This window comes from Balaenoptera physalus (assembly GCF_965194825.1).
Source record: "Balaenoptera physalus genome assembly, chromosome: 10".
Taxonomy (NCBI): Eukaryota; Metazoa; Chordata; class Mammalia; order Artiodactyla; family Balaenopteridae; genus Balaenoptera; species Balaenoptera physalus.
In genome coordinates, this window is record NC_138889.1 from 86,879,948 (window position 1) to 86,896,292 (window position 16,345).

The following is a 16,345-nucleotide window of genomic DNA, read 5'->3' on the forward strand; positions in this document are numbered from 1 at the left end:
AAATTATATGAGAGGGCCTAAGAAAAAACAAACAAACAAAAACAAAAAACAAAAAAACAAGCCAACCGCATACGTCCTCCGATCAAGGAAGGCGTGGGATTGAGAAGGCGACAGAGGAGGTCACCGGCTCGCCCTGGGCGCGGGGCGAGGACTCTGGTCAGAGGTAATTATGTCACTGCGTTTTCTCGCCGTGACAGCCGAATAAACACAATCTCCAATAAACATCTCTAATGAGGGAGGAGGCCCGAGCATGGCTGGGTTTGATTTATGACTGGAGGAGAAGGTCCGCTTCCCACTGCGAAGCGGGCAACCTGCTCGTCGCCCAGCTCTGGAGAAAGGAACCCGCGGAGGAGAGGACCCACGCCCAGGTAAGGCGCGTGGTCGCGTGGCCACTTCTTTCCTTCCCCTGTTTCCCGGACAAGGTGGCTAGGGGGCGGCCACTGCTCGGAGTTGGGCGGTGGTCCTGAGCACCTGTCACAGGTGCCTGAGATACAGAGGTCCTCCGAAGGTGCCCCCAGAAGGTTTAGAGAGGGGACGCCAGGAGCACGAGCGGGAGTGTGGGGCGAGCCCGGGCCTGACCGAGAGGCCTCCCCAACCTCGCAGGCGGGTGCTCCCGTGCCCTGCGTAAGCCTTCCTGGCGTCTCCGGCTGCTTGGGGCTGGACTCCCGGAACTTTTGCCCAGTGGAACCACGAGGTAGTTTGGGGTCGTCTCTTCCCTGACCCACTTTGGAGAAACTTCTGGCGCCCGGATTGGATCGTCCGGGGGGCATGAGAGTAGCTGGGCGCTGCTCTCCCCGGCACTCAGAGGCCCGACTACCCTGGCGCCCACAAGCTTCACACCGAGGCAGCGAGCGCGGCGCCCGCGGTAACACGAGCCCGCGTTCTAGTTCAGTGAGAATCGCTAATTATTAGGTCTTCCGAAGTGAAGCTCAAATCACACGCTGGGTGCTTTACGCGCTGCCCAGCTCTGCGGGCAGCATTCTTTCGTCCTCCTCTCCTTTCTGAGAAACGAACTCCTATCGCTAAGACTGTTTCAGTGCAACCATCTACACTTTGCAACCGCGGGAAACTTTTGCTGCACTTCGCCCGACCTGCGGCGGGGCGTTTCTACGCTCTCCAGGCTCGGGTGGGGACCTCTGCATGCGTGAATGTCGCGAACTGCTATTCGGGGGAGTTCCGGGTGCAAACTGCCTCCCCCCCCCCAGCATTTCTCACGATCGCAATAAGCTTCTGCAGACAGTAGCAGCAGATCCCTCTCTCTTTCCCCATCCCCCGCTCACCTCCCCCAGCTCAGCACCCACTGGAAGTCCACTCAGGAGACTGGAACATTTTGCCACTTTTGCAGAAAAGCACGCCCGGCAAAGACAAGACAACTTCCCCCCCCCCCCGCCCCAATCTTATCCTGCCCTCAGTAACTCCCCTCCATCTTTGTCTCCTTTTAAAAGCAAAAATCAAGCCCCTGGGCTACTTGGGGGGGGGCTTGGTTTGGGGACACCCGACGTGGGCAGCGGAGAGGCGGCGCGGGTCCCGAGCCGGGCCCGGGCCGGAGCCCGGGCGGTTACCTGCGAGCAGAGGGCGGGAAGGCAGGTGAGCTTGGCGGCGCCGGTTCCCACACTTCTCACCGCCGCTCGGCAGGAGAAGTGGCAGATCTGACAGCCGCGTTCTACGCGAGGACCTGCCCCAGAGTTTAAATGTCAATGATAAGAAAAGAGGGTGCTCGGGCAGGCGCTAACTTTCCTTAATATCCATGCCAGGGAGATCCCCATTGGCTGCCCGACCCGCGTGACGTCATGGCGGCCAGAGTTGGGCTCAGCTCCGCTCAGACTAGAGCTCTTGCCGGGCGGGAGCCTCCCTCCCCATCCCGAGTCCTGCCCGCTCCGTGCCCTGCCACGGCCTTCCTGGGCCCAGCCCTTGGCTGCCCACGGGCAACCTGTCCTGGCCCGCCCCGCCCTCCTTTAGGCCGTAGAGTCAACCCCAAGGAAACTAGTCCTCCTGAGCTCGCTCTTCTTTCCCGCCTGGTGCGCGAGTCCCTTTCCCCAGGCTGGGCAGCTGCCTTTCCGGGTGCCCACCCGATCCCCTCTTCAGATCCTCCGAGGAAGTCACTTCATCAGAGAGACCGGAGGTGGCGCTGGGTTGAGAGGGAGACTTGGCAGGAATCGTTCTCAGGAGGAGTTCGAGGAGAGATGGGTACCCCAATCTGGCCATCGCGCCTACATGTCACCAGCTGGGTATAGACGGGGTCTCAGGAAGAGGACGGACAATCCCCTCCCTCAGGCTAAGCCAAAGTCCTCGCCAGGCCCGCTGGGTTCTCAGGAGAAGAGCCAGAAACGGAGCCTGCCCGAGATCCCCTCACCCTCTAGGGTTCCAGTCACGTAGAAAACGTAGGTGATTTTATTAATCTTTGACTTGGGGGTTAACTGTTGACTTTGTGGCCTAGAGGAGTAAAATAGGAAAGTCCCAGATTCTGAGGTCAAGATTCCCCTTCTCAGAGCCGAGGAAACAACAGAAATTGAGGCGGGGTTGGGAGGATACTGACCTGGTGGTCTGTGCTTGTTTTCCCTTCACCCGCTGTGGAATGGGAGACAGCTTAGTCGAGCTGGGACTGGCTGTCTTGTGACGGGGACTTAGACCCTCATTGTCATTCTCGTGTCTCCCTCCCTCCTCTCAAACAGGGGAGGGGGTTTCTCAGTGTCCAATCCCTTCCTTCTCTGCTTCCTTCCGGGTCTCGAACTTGGAAGTGACAGAGGTCCGGCCCGGAGGGGCAGTGGGCGCTTGAGGAGGTGGCAGCAGGGGAAGTGGTGGGGCTTGGATTTGCCTTTAGGCAGCTCGTGGGAGGCCTAGCCCTGGTAGACCTGGGCGTGTGTGTGTTGAGGCTAGGAGGGGGACGCCTAGGCCAGAGGATGACCCCAGGGCCAGTTCCTTGGGTGCGGGCGACAAAGGGAGAGCGGAGCACAGATGGCGCCGAGGCGTGAGAGGTCGAGCGGTTCCCGCTCCCGCCCCCGGCACACCTGGATAGGTGTGTGACTTCGCAACCGGCCGGGAGGCGGCTCCAGGCAGCCCGCCTGCAGCCTCCTCTAGATCTGGCCAGCTCTCCGGATTTGATTTCTTCTTTTTTTTTCTTGCTCAGCCCGTCGAGGGTAGGGTAGCGATGGAAAAGGGAAATGGGAGCCTGTGGCGGAGAGGTCTCAGCGTGGTGTTTTACTTATTTACAAACGTTTCCCACACTTCCTCGCCATCCCAACCCCCTGGTCTTCCCGTGTCAGGGACAAGGAGCATGCATCCCCCCATCGGCCACTCTAATCTGGGCCAGAACCCAACTGTGGTCCGGTCTCCCAAGCCCGGCTGGGCCTGGGAGTGGCGCTCAGGGAGGAGTTTGCTCCGGTTTCTCCGCTGCCCTCGGCCACCTCCCGTGACCTAGTTTCTAGGTAAGCTCCTAGCTCACCTCCAGGATCTGGTCCAGACCCCGGCCCCAGATGTCCTGAGGTCTCCCCCGCCCCATGGTCTCCCTTGGAGTTTGGACTGCTGCGGGTAGGCCCCGGGCCTGAGAAGGCCTTCGGACCTCCCTAGTTTCTGTCAGCGGCTCGCTCCCCACCCGCCCCCTCTGTGCCGACCGGAGGCCGCCAGGAAGGCTGCTCCGGGCTTGTTTGGAGTCCGGGCCATTAAGTGTGCGCGGATCCCTGCAACCCAGCAGGGTGCTCGAGAGCGACGCTGGAAACCCCAAGGCCGCCGCCTTCTTATCTGCCTGTCAATAAAGGGCGCGCTCCGGCCGCGCTGGAGCACGGGGCGGTGGAGGCGAGGCCGGACTAGGTCCTTCCGAGCTCCCGGCCAACGCACAAGCCGCTCTCCATTTGCCCCGGGCACAGAAGGCAGGGCGGGAGGAAGCTGGCACTGAGGTGGCCACCGGGGAGGATGCAAGTTGAGCCGCTGCCGCAGCTCGGTACCCCGGCTAGCTTGTGACCCGGGAGCACTCCGGAGATCTTCCCAGAACCCGGGAGCCGGGGCTCCCCTTCAAGCCCGCCACCGGCCTTGTGGGCAGCTCGTCCGGGCGCAGCTCCTCGTGGTGCCCAGTCCGCGAGGCCCGGCCTTGCCCAACCTAGGCAGAGGCAGACTCTGTAGGCCGCACCGGCCGGCAGCGCCGGCAGAAGGGCACGACGGGCGGCCTGGGGGCGTCATTGATGACTTGCAGTCCGGGGATGCGGAGTGAGACCTGAGGCGGGCTGCACGTGGGGTGCAAATGGCCAGAAACGGAAAAGGAACCCCTCTCCTTCCAGGCTTCCTCCCAGCTCAGGCTAGCCCAGACTGAAATTCTCCGACACCCAGGGCAGTCCCAGGCTCTGATTCCCCACGGCAGCAGCGAGCGAGCTTTGCAGCCGCCGGGTCCGCGGGGGGTGCGGTGGGGGGAAGTTCCCTGGTCACCCCTGGCCTGTGACTGCGGGGAAGCCCAGAGCTTCCCTTCCAGCCGAGGCGGGGAGGAGGATGGGGTTAAGGGGCCTGAGATAACGGGTAGGAGTGGAGGAAGGGAGCGAGGGGAACGATTACAGAGCGAGGCTTGCTTGGAAGGAGACTGGGGGAGAAGATAGAGAGCCCGTTCTTGGCTTGAACGGTAGCTGAGATCTGTTTTTCTTGTCCAAGGTACGTTTCTCTCTCTCTCTTCCCCCCCTCCCTTAACTACTTTATGCAAATAAAGCGGCTTCCAGATTGGCAGAGGCCCTCCCGCCGGACCTGTGATACAGGGTGTGTGGGAATTGATTGTCTTTTCACTGAGAATGGGCCCTGAGTCTCCTAAACAATTGAAAAGTAGAAATGGATTTTTCCACTTTAGTATTTTAATTTCATTTTACTATGTCTGGACGATAATGCATCCTGTTAACTTCTGTTTCTACTTATTATTCCTGGGTGGGTGCTAGTTCATAAAGAGGTTTAATAAAGCTTTTCTGTATAAAAATTAATAGAGGGAGAGGGAAAAACCTGACTAATCGAGGAAAAATACTGTGTATAGTGTGTGTCATTTCAAATAGCTGTACGAGCCAGGAGTCCATATATTATCTCAGGAATTAAATTTACTGGGTGGTACATGTGGCTCTTGCTTCCCTCCCTTCCACTTCCTCCCCTGTAAATGGAAAGCTTTTTAAACAAGATTTTCATTTAAAATAAAAACTGGAGGAATGTTTGTGGATCTGAGTGTCAAAAAGGGAAATAGTTAGCATAGATAATATTTGCTATCTCTTTACCCAGGTGTAAAAGACTGCATACGGGCACAATTATGTGCAATACTGTGGTTTCTCTGCTATTCAATTATTTTCCTGCTCTTATTCAAAGAAATACTTAGTTTCTTCTCTCTTCCGTCAGTTCTACCCCCACCATAATGTTTTCTTGGACATTTGAGAAAAATCTCCCAATCCTTCCAGTTTGCTTTCCCACTAAGAAAATCTCTATTACAACCAATTCAAGAAAACTCTGCTTTTCTTTTCCTTTTAAATATTTTTATGTTTAGTCAGTCTGTGGCACCATGTTTGATTTCTTTCTCTCCCTTGTCGTGGTGGAGACTGAGACATTAGCTGAATTCCCTGGGGGTGATTGGATGCAATTCGCTGAAAGTAGACAGGCACGTCCTGGATGTTAGAAATTCACTTTTTCTCAACGTGACAAGGCTGCCTTCGATCTACAATTGTATTTGAATGGGCAATGAGCGGAAAGATCTCTCATCATTAAGCCTGCTTCTACTTTAGCAAAATAACGAGAGCCTTCATTTGCACACAAATGCTCATAAAACTCAGATTCCCTGCAACTCTTTAATAAAAAGGGATGGCTGTGTAATTTAAACTGGAGGTGAGAATCCAGAGAGAGAGAGAGAGAGAGATGGGGGTTTCAAAGGGATCCCCTCCCTTCCCCCAAAAGGTCCATGTGATCGAGTTGACTTTTTTTTTTTTAACTTTAAATCTTAAATAAGATGTGAGTTGTAACAAGAGGATTGGCACTTACTCCGTGACCCTTATAATTGGATTAAATATAGACTGAGACATACAAAAACACACTAAGATTGACACCTGCCAACTGGACTTCCTTATGATTGATTGTGATGCTTCGTGCTGGCAACAATAATGAAATAAATTGTACGGATAAAACAGCACATTTGTCATTTCCGTGCCATGAGTGAGGAAGTCAATGAGTTAGGCAAGCTGTTAGCTGACAGGCGTGAGCGGGAGGCAAGCTAAAGAGATAAATAAGGATTCCAGGCATTGACAGGACAAATTATAACTTGTCACAACCTTTTTAAATTCAGAAGTTTTCAATTAACATATATATTGCTGTTACATATAAGATAAGGGGGTGCCGACGTAAACACGCGTGATGCTCAAGGACACCCCCCCCCCACCCAGCGCCAAGGGCTTGGGCGTCCGGGTCTCTCCAACTGTGATTGCAAGTGAGCCCTGGAGGGCACCCTCGGGCCTCGGTGCCCAGCTTGTCCGAGGGCACCGCCAGGCTTGTTAAGGTGGCTGAAGCTGTGTTAGGCTGAGGGGTGGCTCCTTCTTTTGCTCGGACCCGCAAATTGTGACTCCAGTACCCTTTCTTCACTGAAGTAGAGCACCCAGTCCAAGGGAGAGCCCAGACAAGGCCTGCACCTAGGTCTGGCAGGAGGAGCCCCACTCTCTGCCTTACTTAGTTGCCATGTAGAAAGTATGAGATAGAGGGCAGAGATGCCTTCTCCCTTTAGCACTCCATAGTCTTGCCCTCAGGAGAGCATCTGAGCTCCTGGTCTTGAGGTATCAGCAATGGCCACGTCCTGGGGCCAGGCCTAGGCCCCTGAACCCTGGTGTGGCCTGAGGCTGCTCCTGAGCTCTAGACTCCTGCTCTAATTGTGCAGCCCAGCGTCACCTGGGTGGAGGCCACAAGCCCAGCTCTTTTAGCCCTATCCAGGACGAGGGGCTGCTTTCCCCTATTCATCTCTCAGCTTTGGTATAGTTTCAGGAGCTGCGTGTTGGCCCATGGATGGGGAGGAGCCTGGGGGCAGGACCCTGGGGGGCCTGAGGCCATTCAAGAAGGGTTAGTGAGGTTTAGGAGGAGTAAAGCTCAGGTACCGGGCAGGGCACCTAGTTAGGGGCGGCCTTGGGATTTCTGATGGAGTCTAGGGTCTGTGGATGGAGACGAATGTGGGTAAAGTTTGAGGTGAGTTTGACAAGTGTGTAGGCGAATGTAAACTCCTTAATTGTCTCCACCCCAAAGGAGGCTGACTTCTTAGTTTTAAAGATCAGTCCCACCTAAGCTAGAATCTGGACTTCAGGTGTCTATCGGTATTCCCGGTATTCTCCGCACCTAGGTCCCGGCCCCACACCAAACTCCAGCTGGAACTTTGGAAAGTTAGCGGCGGGAAGTGAGCATCCTCAGGAGCAGAAGCGGGGCCTGGGCGGGAGACTAGGCTACAGAACAGGGCCTCATCCTCGCCCAGCCCTGGAGCTCGAGGCCGCTGGAAGCGGGTCAGGTCCAGTTCCAGGAGGGCCGGAGAGGCCCAGCCCGGGAGGGCTTCGAGCTTCTACCCCAGGCCGTGGTCCGCCTCCGCTGCCTGCGCTCCGCTCCAGCCAGAGTCTCGCAGCGTGGTGCCCGGAGCCCTCGCCCTTGTCCTGGTCCTCGTGGCGAAGAGCCCAGACTTGCTGTCGAGGCCACTACCTGTCATCACAAAACACTTTCCGAAAAAGCGCGTCCAACCCAAGCTCCAGCGTCGTAACCTCCGGCGCCCGCCACCGAGTGAAACACCTCGAAGCCCTGAATCTTTCCAAAGAAGGAGACCGAGAAGAAGGGGAGGGAGGAAAAGGAAGGCAAAAAACAAGTTACAAGGAATTAGCTGGAAGCTGCCGCATTCCCCAGCGACCGCAGCCATTAACATTATAATCTCAAACGCCATTTTTTATGTAACACTATTGTTAGTAAATCAACTCCTCAGGTCCTCTGAGACGCTGACCCCTGGCAATTCAGTGAAAGTGTAATTATCTCTCCGAATCTTGGACAGATTTAAGAGATTACATTTCAACTAAATCTATATCAATGCTAATTCCCTCTCTTCCCCCCCAGCCTGCAGGTGCTAGGCACGGGAAATGGCGTCAGGCCCCAGCAGAACCGCTTCACAAAGAAGAGAAGGCTTGCTGCGTACAGGGCCAAAAGAAATGAAGGCACACATAAAATTACACCTTTTTTTTTTTTTTTTTTTTTTTGCTACAAAACCTGGTTCTTATATAGCAAAGTTAAACAAAGCAGCTATGCTAAATTAGCGTTACATAAAGGCGAGTTTAATGCTCGGTTACAGTCAACTGGTGTATCTCTGATGGCTAATTGTCTATCAAAATTAAAGAGAAAAGAACAAATGATTCGTTATAAGAAGGTGTTAAAAGCTTCAACAAAAGGACATTTCACAAATATAATATCGGCAGCTCAGGGATTGCCCGCGGGGTTGTTCAGGCCCCAGCCCTGCGCAGCTATGAAAAGTGGGGTGCGCAGTGCTATTTGCCTGGCAAGAGCTCATTTCCTCCCAAATGAGTATAATAAAAACCCGAGAGGCGATATTAGTGTAAAGATCGGGATTAGTCCTAATCGGCGCGATGGACGTGGGCTTCAAAGGCGACCCCTACTCTCTCTTCCCGGACTAGGGGCGGAGGGCGCTTTGCCATCCCCCGAGGACACCACATCCAACTCGCCAATGCCTCACGTTCAGGGACAAGAGAGAGCGAGGACGCGCTCGGGGTAGTTTCAACAAAGGAGAGTAGGCTCCGCGGGTCCTGCCTCTTCCCTGCCTTCTCCGGGTTGTTAGAAGACCGTACCGGGCTCTCTCGGGGATCTCCGAGGCGCGGGCACGTGCCTTTCTGATGCACAGTGCTGGCCTCCGGGGGCGCAGGCTGCTGCAGTCAGCCCACCCTTCTAGGCTGGGGAGGACACAGAATATACTACGGTGGCCCCCTTCCCCAAGGCAAAACCGGGTCTAGAGCTCCAGGCATATTTGTTGTTCAAAGTTAACTAAACCTGAAAGCAACCAAAATGCACGCGCCAGGCTCACTGAGGCCAATTCCGGACTGCGCCGTAGCCGGCCCGCAGCGCCGGAGAAGCGGCGAGGGCCGCCCGGGCTCGCTCACTCCGCCGGAGTCTCTGTAAGAGAATCTGAGGCTGGGGAATAAAAGCCGAAACCAAATCAGGCAGCAAGAGCAACAAACCGTCTGGAAAATGGACCCACAGAGCCGCAAGAATCTACTTTTTTTTTTTTTTAAACCGTTGACAACTTGTGTCCTAAAGAAAGTGTATTGAAGATAATTGAAATGATTACAATTCATTGCTGCCTGACTTTGAATATGAACAGTCACATAACGACATCCCCGCTGTACAACAACAATTTAATTTCCATTATCCGACCTCAGGATCCTAGCGCCAGCCGCCGGGGCAACGCGGCTCTAAATGCAGAAATCTTGGCTGCTGCCTGCATCATTCATTTCGGGGACGTGGGGGTGGGATAGGGGTGGAGAATGGATTTCTTCTTTCCTCCCCCCGAATCTTGTTCTGAAAATCCCAGGGACCAGTGGACACTGAGGAGCCGACAGCTGAGACAATCGCCGTCAAGGGCCCACCTTTGCCCGAAGGGGCTGCGGGCGATGGCAGGGCTTGTTGTCCCCAGGAGTTCTAGGACCCGCACGGGACAGGGCCCCCAATTCTCACCCTAAACCCACCGGATCTAGGGAGGGCCTAAACTGGAACCCTCTCTCCAGGTTTCCCTCTTGGGGGCTGCCGCCTTTCCCTCTTCCTTTCCCCTTCTTTCCAGCCCTCGTGTCCTTTCCTTCTTTCAGCTTCTAAGTTCCCAGGCTCGCGCGTGGAGCCGGGCGGGGTCGGCTGCAGGGGCTCCCTGGCGGATTTGGAAGTTGCTTCGGCCTTGAACTTGCCCCAGCTTCGCCCGCAGCCACCCACACTTCACGACCCCAGGGAAAGAGCGAAGGAAGGCAGGGTCTCTTTGCACCGCGGGGACGCTGGCTCTCACCTTGGGGCGCGGCCTTCGCCGAGCCTCTGGGCTAGAGCCGGGGGGAGGGGGTGGGGTCCGGGCCGAGGCCTACGCAGTGCGCAAGCGTCGCTCGGGCCCGCCACCCCCTCCCCAGGCGCAGGGTCCTGGGGACAGACCCTACTCCCCTCTCCGCGAAACTACCGCCTCTAAAAAAAAAGACCATCTGGTAATTGTCTTTCTTTAGATCTTCCCTTAATTATGCTTTTAATTAAAGATGGTTCAAGGCACCGGACCACATGAAGGGCAGTAATTACAAATTACATTACAAACCCGACAGATGTAGCGGGATCTGCTGGGAGAAAGGTACCGGAATAAAAATTTGACCAAACTTTGGGATAAATTAATCGGCGGCTTGGAGAACAGAAGCACAGTTCTGATTATGTAGGCTCCAGCCAGGATTTAAGTTTTGTGTCATGATTGTTTTCATATTTCTTTGACGTCTATTGATTTGGAGGCAGCTGCAAGCCTTTGTCACAGGAGAGAAGAGCAGTCACAATATATTAGCTTGATGGCATAACTCGAACTGGAGAGGCGAGGGGAGCCGGAGTGACGGGGGCGCACGTGACCCCGCCCGGGGCCTCCTGGCCCAACCCTTACATTAACTTGTTCTAACAGGAATAATGGAGAATTACTACTAATGTTTGGTCAGAAGGTGCTTTTCTGTCTAGAAACGGGGGGAGGGGGCAGGAGTGGCGCGGCCGGGGCCGGGCATGCCGGGGTGTCTCCGCGCCCCCTCCTCGCCGGCCAGGCGCAGCCCTGCGGCGGGCGATCCTAGGCCGCGCACCACGGCGGCTTCAGACTCCGCTTCTGGACTCCCAGCTCCGCGACCACGTCGAGGGGCGCCGGGATGGGAGAAGTTCCGCGGCACCCGGGCTTGGCCCGGGAGGCGCCAGGCCAGGTCCCCATCTCGGCCTCTCTTGGGGGCTTCCTGCAGGCGGCGTCGGGGCAGGAGGAGCGTGGGCCGGGAAGGCGACCGCCAGGCGGATGCCCGGCCTCACCTGGCGTGCGCGGCCGCCCGCCCGCTCGCCCGCGGCGGGCTTGGAGCGTGACGCGGATTGCGAAAACAGAAGGGGGGGAGTTGGGTCATTTCCTTCGCTAATCATCGCCCCCGCCTGCTCCTTCCTCCACTCGCACCCATCCCCGCCGCCACCCAGCCTTGGACACGCTTCCAAGCCAGAGTCTGACTCACTTTGAGCCAGTGGCTGCGCTCTATGGAAAAAATATACGTGCCCATCACTCACCCATCTATTTACAGCGCCGGTGCAGTGCCCAGGGGAACGCGCACGGACAATTAAACACGCCCACTTATGGCTTTCTATCACCCACGTGCTTTCAGAAATTGATACAACCCTAATTTTGACGCAAAACTCTACTAATACACCTTGCCAGAGAAGAACGTTCACTGAAAAGGTGCGTTATCCACGCCTGATTTAAACGAAGAGAACAGGACTGTCGCTGGAGAAGACCCAGCGGCCTGACACTTTTTCTCGCTTCGGGGGAAGGAAAGTTTTTCTTTTGATTCGTCCTCTCACTTTGTTTCTCTTTTCCTTGGCGTTACAGTTTCTGAGAGGAATGTAAATATTTTGACTAGACCTCTGCAGGGGCCTTTTAAACACTAGGCACAATCATCCGTGGAATACTGTAGTTCATAGTTTCGAAACTTGGGTGTCAGAGTCTCCCTTGCCCAGGAAGCCCATAGAAATAGCGGCGACCTCTCGACTCCCTATTTGTATAATGAAATGAAGTATTCCCTAGTGTTTGTCCAAATTTTAAGGACGTTTCCTATCACTGCTACTTTCCAGTTATTTGCAGGGAAGAAAATTCGAGTCTAATAGGACTTTGATGGAGTTGTGACGAGATCAAATTTTACCTTGCTTCCCTCTTACCTCCTTTACCTCTCCTGCTGTGGCGCATGTACATGAAGTGTGCAAAAATGGAAGTAATTTTTGAAAGCATTAAACCCCTGTTTAGCTCCTCTGTGTATTTGAAGTGGGGATTTCTTTCTTTTCCTATTTTAGTATTTGATACAAAGCAGGTATGTTGAAACAGAATGCAAGATTCAGAGAAACTAAAATGAGGAGGAAAATAGTGCTAAGGAATTTCCCTAGCTCTGTATATAATACAAATAATGTAATGAATGTCTTTTCATTCAAAATGAAGCAAAAATTGCCAGGAGGCATAATGTATCATCTGTTTTTCACAAGATGTGTTTTCACGTGTTTTTCAAAAAATATATACCAAACATTCCCCATTATCAATCTACCTATGATTTTAAAGTCTGAAAATATTTCCAAACACAGATATGGTATAAAAACATAGATTTCAACTTTGTTTTTGTTGTTGTTAAAGCTAATCTTATTCTTGATTTTTAAATACCCAAACTGTTAATGTCAGTTGTGGCCATTTTAGGGCCTGGATGCTCTAGGAGGACAACCAATAATGTGTTTATTTATTTATCATCTTATTCTCTTATAGTTCAATGAATATCTTACACAAAACATTTTGGGCAACCTTAAGCCCTTTTTAAAATCAAATATTCTGTATTTGTAGCAAATAAAACGGAAAATTTTTGTTTTTTACAGCAAATTTATGTTAATGAAATAAAGCATAATACTGAGAATTTAGTAAGGCTTACGCAATGCTGACAAAAATACTTGAAAGCAGAAAAAAAATAATGTTAAAACTGCCTATAATACTGCTTGTGGTCCTAATTTTTTTTGTGTGTATAAGGAATCTGAGTTTTTCAGTGAATAGTATTCTGTTATTTCATTCTATATTGCCGTAAGAATACTCACCTGTGCTCTGTTTGCCTTGCTGTGTTCTCATAGCTTATGTGTGCACTATGATTTCAATAAAGAGAAATTACTGCTTAAAAGAATAAAGAATGGTTACTTTATGTCTCATTGTTCTTTCTTTACAATGCGCTCCAAAGTCTTTTTTTTTTTTACAAATCCCATTGCAGCTATTTCCCCTCAATTCCATGATGAAAGTAAACGGCAAATGCCATTCAATTTAGTGGAACTCAAGCACAGGGAATATAAAGATTTTGTTCAAAGCCTCCCTCAAATCTATTTTGGGACTTGGAAACAGAACTGGGCTGGAGGCAACATCAGTACACATCTCTGACTCCAAATGCTGCTACTTGAAGCAGGTAGCTTTGGGATTCATTTTGGAAACAGAAGACATCCATGGAAATATGTGTTCCTCAGAGACTGACAAGCTATGGTGGACTTCAGGAGGAATCAAAAAAAAAAAAAAAAACATGCTCTCACCTGCCTCCGAGTTGCAGGCAAAGAAGAGTTTCCTCTCACCTTGCCTGCATTACTTTTCTGTATTTGGCAGCTGAACCAGAGAGCAGCCTGCAACCTCTTGCCTTTGGGGACTTCTTGTGGCTTTGCCACATTCCCTGGAGAAGCTCAGAATCCTGGAATCGATGGAGGGATTAAAGAGAGCCACAACCATCATTCCCCCTCTAATCCATCTGGGGCTGATGCAGTATTGATAAAAACCTTTCTGTTGCCCGACAGTTTCAGACCACTCAAATGAGAACAAATAATAGGAATTTGGTTGTGGAGGCAGGGATAAAAGTAGAGGCAATTAGTATAGTCTTCTGGGTTGAACGGATTGGTTTCTATTCCAAAATCATGGACCCAAGTACACAAAATTAAACACTTCCCACTCATTTCTTTCAAAGTGATTTCTTCTCTTTCGAATATTGCAGTGTATTTGGATTGGGGCATTGACACATTCGTTTACGAAGAAATCTTACAGTGTTGCTGGGACAAGACTGTTCTCAGTTGCTTCAATTTGGAAGCTTCAGTTTGCTTGCCTCTCTCTGCTTGAAGCTACTCTGTTCGGTAATAAAGAAGCCCATTTGCATTAGCTAACAAGAATCATGGACAAGATAGACACAATGCTGATTAAACAAGGACTCATATCCCATTTTGAAAGCTCCCTGATAACCAAAGCCACAATCGCATCAGTAGGTCAAGCAAAAATCTGAAGATAAAATCGATGTTAGTTTTCTGTCTTGGTGACAGGCAGAGAATCACCAAGAATCATATCCAATAACTCTGTTATCAAGTACCTCACTGTCGTCAATGAATTCAGTTATGCTGTGGGTCAAATCATGCCCCCACCTCCATGATGATGTCTATAGCATCCCTCACATTGACACAGACTTGCCCAGAACAATATGCTAACAATTATAGCTGTCCGACAACCGAATGGTCTGCTTTGTAAGGTGAGGTGTGTGGAGACACTGGGAATGTTCAAGTAAAATCTGGGTTGTAGTGAAGGTTAAATTTGCATGAACAATGGTTGGAAAAACTGACCTATTCCCCAAACTCCTGTTCAGGGTCAGCTATGTTAGGATCCTTCAAGGAACATTTATTTATCTACTGGTTAATACGTTAAATAGTTTTAATCTGATTACTTTTTGAATATGATTATTTATTCATGTGGTTTAGAATTCTAAAGGTTCAAAAAATATTTTGTGCAAATTCTCCTTCTTGGGACTTCCCTGGTGGCGCAGTGGTTAAGAATCTGCCAGCCAATGCAGGGAACAGGCGCTCGATCCCTGGTCCGGGAAGATCCCACATGCCGCAGAGCAACTAAGCCCGTGTGCCACAACGACCGAGCCCACGCGCTGCAACTACTGAAGTCCACGTGCCTAGAGCCCGTGCTCCGCAACAAGAGAAGCCACCGCAATGAGAAGCCCGCGCACCGCAACAAAGAGTAGCTCCCACTCACCACAACTAGAGAAAGCCCAGGCACAGCAACGAAGACCCAACACAACCAAAAAAAAAAAAACCTCCCTCTTACCCTGTCACTCAATCACCCAATTTTTAACTGTTGGAGGCAACCAATATTACCAGTTTCTTGTGTATAGAGGAGCTTAAAAACAGAGAATCCCAGGGACTACTTAATGAGACTTGGAAAGAAGGGGCTTAACACCTGTTTTGTTGCTGTTGTTGGTTTTTTTTGTGTTTTGCCACACCAGCGAGGCTTGTGGGATCTTAGTTTCCTGACCAGGGATCGAACCCAAACCCCTGGCAGTGGAAGCGCAAAGTCCTAGTCACTGGACCACCAGGGAATTCCCATTACCATCAGTTTTTAAAACATTTCCAGATAATTCTGTTGGATTGGGCACAATGGTCTTACTTGATTTCTAGACTACTTTCAAACACTGAGATTTTATGGAAACCTCTAATGTAATAGTATTCATTCCATACATTTCCATAATCTGTGCAAAGTATTTTCGAAACGAGTATACTTTTTGATTCTCCTTGCAACCCTGTGAAATAAGTATTATTTTCCTGTTCTCTTCCCATTTTACTGGAGATAAAAACTGCATCTCAGGGTTTAAGTGACTGGATCAAGGTAACTCAGCTAGTAAATAGCAGTCAGGTAGCATTACTTAAGGCTACTCCAGGACCTGTAAACACTTTTGCTTTGAGAGCATACCCCACATCATATCAAACAATAAAATATACCCACATTTTAATATTATTATTTGATATAAACTTTTCTGAAAGAATCTTGAATTTTGTTAGGAATGTATTATTCATTTTGCTTTGTTTTCATGATCATATATAACGTATTATTTGAGTTGCAGCATGTTAACTGTTTGTCATGTAAACATAAATTAATGCTGACTTTGCAGTTTGTTTTTTCATATTTTGGAGCTACTAATATTTTGGAGGGGGTGGCTAAATTCAAACATCTTTTCAAACCCCCTGAAAAACTTGTATGTTTTAGATTCTATACTTGAGGTGTCTGTATTAATTAGGATAAGTTTAAGCTTCTGTAATTCAGTGCATTAAAGAACATAAAAGTTTATTCCTCTCTCATCTAACAGTTTGAGGTGTGTGTTTCTGGACAGCAGGGAGCTCTGCTTTATATGATTATTCAGACTTCTAGGGTCCTCTATCCCCTAGGCCATAGCATTTGTTTACAAGGCTCACAGGTTTCTTCAGGTTCTGTCTCATGGGAACTGAAAAAAGGATGCAGGAAGAAGGCCATGGTCTGTAAGTCTACCTTGGAAGTGGTGCACATTCCCTCTTCTTGCATTCCTTTGTCCAGAACTTAGTCACATGTCACAATAAACTACACATAGAACTGGGAAATGTAACAACCCACATGCAAAGAAGGAAAGGATAGTGAATTACTGCAAACAACCAGCAGTATTTACAACAATGCACAATGTAGTCAGGTAACTGACAATAATCCAGGTAAGAGCTAATGATCGTAGCAATGAAGGTTGTGGGAAGTGATTGGATTCTGGATATATTTAAATTTTTTTCCTGATGGATT

At 50.7% G+C, this 16,345-nt stretch overlaps 1 long non-coding RNA gene across 1 annotated transcript; it reads left to right on the forward strand.

The window, feature by feature from the left end:
- Positions 1-238: 238 nt before the first annotated feature.
- Positions 239-12,915, forward strand: LOC309667805. The gene is made up of 2 exons (XR_014267969.1): positions 239-368; positions 8,068-12,915. It is a non-coding gene; the product is annotated as an uncharacterized lncRNA (long non-coding RNA).
- Positions 12,916-16,345: the final 3,430 nt, after the last annotated feature.